Source organism: Chrysoperla carnea (genome assembly GCF_905475395.1).
Source record: "Chrysoperla carnea chromosome X unlocalized genomic scaffold, inChrCarn1.1 SUPER_X_unloc_79, whole genome shotgun sequence".
NCBI lineage: Eukaryota > Metazoa > Arthropoda > Insecta > Neuroptera > Chrysopidae > Chrysoperla > Chrysoperla carnea.
This window is the reverse complement of record NW_025408210.1, coordinates 12,499-20,000: the sequence shown is the minus strand read 5'-3', so window position 1 is coordinate 20,000 and position 7,502 is coordinate 12,499. Positions and strand designations below refer to the sequence as shown.

At 24.2% G+C, this 7,502-nt stretch overlaps 1 non-coding gene across 1 annotated transcript; it reads left to right on the top strand.

The window, feature by feature from the left end:
- The first annotated feature begins 6,569 nt into the window (after window positions 1-6,569).
- On the top strand, window positions 6,570-6,688 carry LOC123304680. Its single transcript, XR_006536678.1, has one exon. It is a non-coding gene; the product is annotated as a 5S ribosomal RNA (ribosomal RNA).
- Window positions 6,689-7,502: the final 814 nt, after the last annotated feature.

Sequence of the window (7,502 nt, the reverse complement as noted above, 5' to 3'; positions counted from 1 at the left end):
GATGGTGTACTATTAATATCACAAGTTATGACTTATAATTTATATGTATATAATGACACATATTATTACTGTACCATACGAATAGAGTATCTTAATAGATTTTATACATATATTTATTGTGATTTTTAATAGTTTTATTTATAATAAATTGAATATATTGTATATGTGTCATATGTTGTATAGAGTATGGTTATCGGTAGTAAAATGATAATATGAGTTTGAAATTGTGAATAAAATGTATTTTTGCTATATAAGCTATATAAATGTATTTAAATTTTAATTTTTAGATATAAAATTTTATTTTTAGATATTAAAATAGTTTAATGTCTTTGAGATATATATATAGTATAGTATATGTCAGTAATAATAATTTGAGTTTAAAGCAACGGGTTTTATGTCTTTAATATATATATATATAATAGAAATGTATGTCAGTAATAATAATTTGAGTTTAAAGCAACGGGTTTTATGTCTTTAATATATATAATAGAAATGTATGTCAGTAATAATAATTTGAGTTTAAAGCAACGGGTTTTATGTCTTTAATATATATATATATAATAGAAATGTATGTCAGTAATAATAATTTGAGTTTAAAGCAACGGGTTTTATGTCTTTAATATATATATATATAATAGAAATGTATGTCAGTAATAATAATTTGAGTTTAAAGCAACGGGTTTTATGTCTTTAATATATATATATATAATAGAAATGTATGTCAGTAATAATAATTTGAGTTTAAAGCAACGGGTTTTATGTCTTTAATATATATATATATAATAGAAATGTATGTCAGTAATAATAATTTGAGTTTAAAGCAACGGGTTTTATGTCTTTAATATATATATATATAATAGAAATGTATGTCAGTAATAATAATTTGAGTTTAAAGCAACGGGTTTTATGTCTTTAATATATATAATAGAAATGTATGTCAGTAATAATAATTTGAGTTTGAAGCAACGAGTTTAATGTCTTTGAGATATATAATGGATGGTGTAAGTGTATAAAAATATATAATAGTAATTATGTGTTAAAAGAAATATATTTTGGTTATGATAGCATGCATATTAAAGTAACACGCCAAAATTTTTCTATACACATAATATATACAAAATTATATATATTCAAAATATACTGGATGATAATCAGTTTGGTTTATTTTGTATATATATTAAAAATTTTTTTTTACACATGTATGCATATTTATTATTATATGAAATTTTTATCTCAGTTTTAATAAATATGTATTGAAATAAATAATAATACAATCTTATATATATTGATAATAGTCTGGATGGTAATCAGTTTGGATTATTTTGATATTAAATATTGTATTATTATTTTTTGTAAGAAAAACCTCTATATGTATATCTATTTATATCAATAATATTTTTATTTTTATTAAATTATTGATTATAAAATAGAATAACATATAAATTTATGTATTTTTTTTTGGTCAAAGCAAGTTCATGGGTTATAAGTTTTAAACTTTACACTCTGATATGAGCACACAAAATTTATATAAAAATTATTATTTATAAATAATATTACATTGACTCACCTCATACCAAGCGAGAATATTAAGTGTTATTATAACGTTTTTTATTTAAAATTAACTTTTTAAATAAAATTAAAAAATAAATGACGCTTTCAATCTAGCGACGAGTATGAGAAAATGTTTGAAATTTTTTAAGACCCATTTGGTGATGGTCTGACAAGAAATTATAATTATTTTATTTTTTTATTTTTTATTCAATAATATTTATTATGAATAACATGTTATATATTTCTTTTTGTAAAAGCAAAAAAATTATATAAATGACATAATAAATATATATTTGAAAAAAAAAAAGAAAAAATTAATAATAATATATATATCTCATATGTTTTTTCTATTAATTTTAAAACAATAGAGATATTAAAAAAAAAAAAAAAAATTTATATCAGTAATGGGTGAGACCATCTGATATTTAAAATGAAATTGTAATAATAATATTATTATATATTAATAATTATTATATGAAAATTTTTTTTCTTATAATAAGAAAACAAAAAAAAAAATATCATATATATATTTATTATATATTTAATATTATAAATACAAATAGTTCCCTGGTTGATCCTGCCAGTAGTCATATGCTTGTCTCAAAGATTAAGCCATGCATGTCTCAGTACAAGCCAAATTAAGGTGAAACCGCGAAAGGCTCATTATATCAGTTATGGTTCCTTAGATCGTACCCACATTTACTTGGATAACTGTGGTAATTCTAGAGCTAATACATGCAAACAGAGTTCCGACCAGAGATGGAAGGAATGCTTTTATTAGATCAAAACCAATCGGTGTAAATTTTCAATTTGCATCGTTTCGAATTTGGTGACTCTGAATAACTTTAAGCTGATCGCACGGTCAGCGTACCGGCGACGCATCTTTCAAATGTCTGCCTTATCAACTGTCGATGGTAGGTTCTGCGCCTACCATGGTTGTAACGGGTAACGGGGAATCAGGGTTCGATTCCGGAGAGGGAGCCTGAGAAACGGCTACCACATCCAAGGAAGGCAGCAGGCGCGCAAATTACCCACTCCCGGCACGGGGAGGTAGTGACGAAAAATAACGATACGGGACTCATCCGAGGCCCCGTAATCGGAATGAGTACACTTTAAATCCTTTAACGAGGATCCATTGGAGGGCAAGTCTGGTGCCAGCAGCCGCGGTAATTCCAGCTCCAATAGCGTATATTAAAGTTGTTGCGGTTAAAAAGCTCGTAGTCGAATCTGTGTCCTACACTGTTGGTTCAATGCTCGCGTATTGTTTAACTAGCATGTTATGTGGGACGTCCTACCGGTGGGTGGTATAGATTATATATAAAATATTATATTTTAATGTTTTAAATTTTAATTAATTATAAATTAATGTTTAATGCTTTTCCACTTGTTTTTGGTGGCATTGTTACAAACAATTAATATACACAGATAGTTACAGAACACCAGTCAGTATATGTATGAGCGTGTCGTGTATACAACTAGCGTATTATATACGCGAAGATGGATATAACAATAAAAATGAATACTACTCTCTGATTGGCTGAAAATAATACTATAAGGTGATTGGTTTATTTTTAAAGTTTTATATTTTATAAATATTATAAATTAAAATACCCAAATAACATTTTAAACATTTATGTTACAATCCCCGTAACGTACACATCTGTGTGATTATATTTACAAAAAAAAATATTAATTAAATAAATTTATTCGCTATGTCTGGACGAGGTAAAGGTGGTAAAGTAAAGGGAAAGGCAAAGTCAAGATCAAGCCGAGCAGGATTACAATTTCCTGTTGGAAGAATTCACAGATTATTACGAAAAGGAAATTATGCTGAACGAGTAGGTGCTGGTGCCCCAGTATATTTGGCTGCTGTTATGGAATATTTGGCTGCAGAAGTTCTCGAGTTAGCTGGTAATGCTGCCCGTGATAACAAAAAAACACGTATCATTCCACGTCATTTACAATTGGCAATTCGTAATGATGAAGAATTAAATAAATTATTATCTGGTGTAACAATTGCTCAAGGTGGTGTATTACCAAACATTCAAGCAGTGTTATTACCAAAGAAAACTGAAAAGAAAGCATAAATTAAAAACATTGCATTAATTTTTATAATAATAATACATCGATCATAGGCCTTTTAATAAAAGGCCACAAATTTATTTAAAATAAGAGTAAAAATTATTTTTATAAATAATATATTATAATATTTTTTTAAAGAATCAATTTAAATAATTATAAATTAATGATTCTTTTTTTTTTTTTTCTTTTTTATATGTTATTATGGAAATAATTCATCATATTATGATGACATTTAGGTAACATATTATAAGAATATTCATAAAATATTATCAAAATAATATTGTATTATGATGATATTTAGACAAAATATTATAAGAATATACACAAAATATTATCAAAATAATATCATTAGATAACAAAACTGTTCATGATACTCATACCTTTACTAGAGATAAAAGTATCAGGATGCACTTGTATTAATACATATTATCACAACATCACAAAATATTTTTTAAAAGGAAAAATTTTTTAAAAATTATTATAAAATTTGATTGAATTAAATTTCAATTTATTTTTTTAATAATTAAAGAAAAAAAAAAGCATATAAACTTTCTATTGAAAATGTTATTTTCAACTAGATGGCCAAGTGAACTTTGTTACACAAACAATATATGACGTATTCGTTATTTAAATAATCAGTATCCTTTGATATTATATCAATACGTTACTCTCTTCTTTTGATACATATTAATAAAATTTCAATTTATAAGATTTTATGTCAATTATATAAATAATATTATAAATTTTCTAAATACATAAGTTAAGTAACAAAAAATTTGAATAACAAGATAAATTTATATATTATGTTTTAATACTCGATACTATAATATATCGCATCCGTTACCAATTATTCGGTATCCTTTGATTTATACACAGAATGAACCAAAAATATGTATCAAATTTATTTTATTTATTTATATATTTAATATTATTATTATTATTTTATATTACAAAGTTTCTTAACGAAGCTTACAATGATTTCTCATATCGTACTTAACAAAATTATTTAGATCATATAAAATTTAAATTGTTAAAAAATTTTTATATTTATTATTATTATTTATTTTTATTAAAATTACATAACATAAAATTAATAATATTTTAATAATTATATAAATTAATTCTTATTTAAAATAATCTTATATTAATCTCAACAAATACTCTAATAATATATTTTGTCATAAATTTTTTTATATTTAAAATAAATATTATAATATATAAATACTTATATCAGTATAAAATTTCTTTATATAATTATGAAAAAATTAATTTAATAGTTAATTATTGATATTAATGCATAAATAAAAGTATTTTCTAATGAAATATATTTTGTCAATGTTCGATTAACACATTTCATAATAATACGTTTTCATTATTGACAAAAAAAGTTTTTCTAAAAATGAAATCTTATACTATAATATATATATTTATATATTAAATTTTTTAATTATTTATATACTAATAATTTATAATAAATCGATATTAAATAAAAAATAAAAATATATACTTTTTAAGTTTACCTTAAAAATATTATTGTTTTGTATGATTGAAATAATTAATATTAAACTATGTTTATTAATAATTGTTAATAAAAAAATTAAATATATTTTAATTTATAAAATAAATATTATTATTAAATTTATAATTTATTATTTTATATATTATAGAAATTGAAAAAATAAATCATGTTTACTACGACAGTAAATTAGAAATACTATTTAATTTTTATGTGTTTTCTACATGGTACTTTGACTTACATAGGGACTTATATTATTGTGAATAATGATATAATTGAAAACCTTTATTTTTTATTTGATAGAATTATTATATTTTATCATTTAAATATTTATAATAAATACATTATTTTTATAAAGTAAAAAATATGGCCGAAGAAAATTCTACAGCTGTTGCAGCAACTGCGGTTACTGCTGCTTCTACAACACCAACAAAAAAAGCAACAGCTTCTGGTGCTAAACGTACAAAACAACATTCAAAACCAACACATCCACGTACATCAGAAATGGTTGTTAACGCAATTAAAAATTTAAAAGAACGTGGTGGTTCATCATTACAAGCAATTAAAAAATATTTAGCTGCAAATTATAAAGTGGATTCTGATAAAATTTCACCATTTATTAAAAAATATTTAAAAGCTGCTGTAACTGAGGGAGCCTTGGTACAAACTAAAGGTAAAGGTGCATCTGGTTCATTCAAATTGGCTGCTTCCGCTTCATCTAATTCTTCAGCTAAATCAAAAGTATCCAAAAAAGAAAGTGGAGCAAAAGGTTCAGCAAAGAGTGCTAAAAGTAAACGGGCACCAAAAGAAAAGAAAGCCACAACTACATCATTGGCAGCCAAAAAGCCTAAAGCAAAAAAAGCGACTCCATCATCATCAACTGCTGCTAAAAAAGTTACTGCAAAATCATCAGCGGCATCAAAAAAAGCACCAGTTAAAGCAAAACCAGCAAAAAGTACAAAATCCGCTGCCAAAAGTAGCCCTGCTCGTAAACCGAAAGCACCAAAAGCTAAGAAAGCTTCTGTTGCCAAATCATCTCCTACAAAAATTAAAAAAGCAGCACCAAAAAAGAAATGATCTGTTACTTTAATAATATATTGAAATATTTCATTATTTTTGCTAAAAAATGAAAATAACATAGGCCTTAATACAGGCCACAAATTAATATTTGATAAGAGTAAATTATTTTTTGTATAAATATTTTATAAAATAATAGTTTAGAAACATTTGCCACAGTCAGTACCACGGATGGGTGGCCACTTGAGAATACTGTGTGCGGTTGCATTTTTATTTAAAATATATGGTATAATAAATAAGTATATATTTAAATTGATTACTTCATTGAAAATTTTAATAATATACTTTAATATTAATGATATTTATGAAAAATATATATTTGTAAAAATTTTCATTTATTACTGGCAACAGCCATACCACGTTGAAAACACCGGTTCTCGTCCGATCACCGAAGTTAAGCAACATTGGGCACAGTCAGTACTTGGATGGGTGACCGCTTGGGAACACTGTGTGCGGTTGCCTTTTTATATTAAAAATATAAATTATTTTTCTTCTTTTCTTTTTTTTTACACACCATATATAAATATATGTTATTTAGAAATGTAAACCTTTTATATTATTCATCAACAAATAAATATTATTTTTTGTATAAAATTTTATTGCATTTATAACTCATATCATGGTTACTTTAAAGCGAGAAGTTTTTTTAATATTTCAAATGAATATAAAATAATATAAATTTTATGAAATTTATTTATTTTTAGAAATAGCAATCGCTTATAATTATAACAAAATTTTAATAATGTTTAATTTTATTTCAATAATTTATATTTATATATATATATATATATATATATATATATATATATATATATATATTTTTTAATAAAAATAATATACTCTTATTTAATAATATATGTTGGTCCTATATATAGGACCGAAAATATTTCTTATTTGTTTTTTTTTTTTTAAATTGTCATTTAAAACGCTTATGCACGTTCTCCACGAATACGTCTTGCCAATTGTATATCCTTAGGCATAATTGTAACACGCTTTGCATGAATTGCGCATAAATTGGTATCTTCAAATAAACCTACTAAATAGGCTTCACTAGCTTCTTGTAATGCCATAACAGCTGAACTTTGAAAACGTAAATCGGTTTTAAAATCTTGTGCAATTTCACGTACTAAACGTTGGAATGGTAATTTACGAATTAACAATTCAGTACTTTTTTGATAACGACGAATTTCTCGTAAAGCTACTGTACCAGGACGATATCTGTGTGGTTTTTTTACTCCACCAGTTGCTGGTGCACTTTTACGTGCAGCTTTCGTTG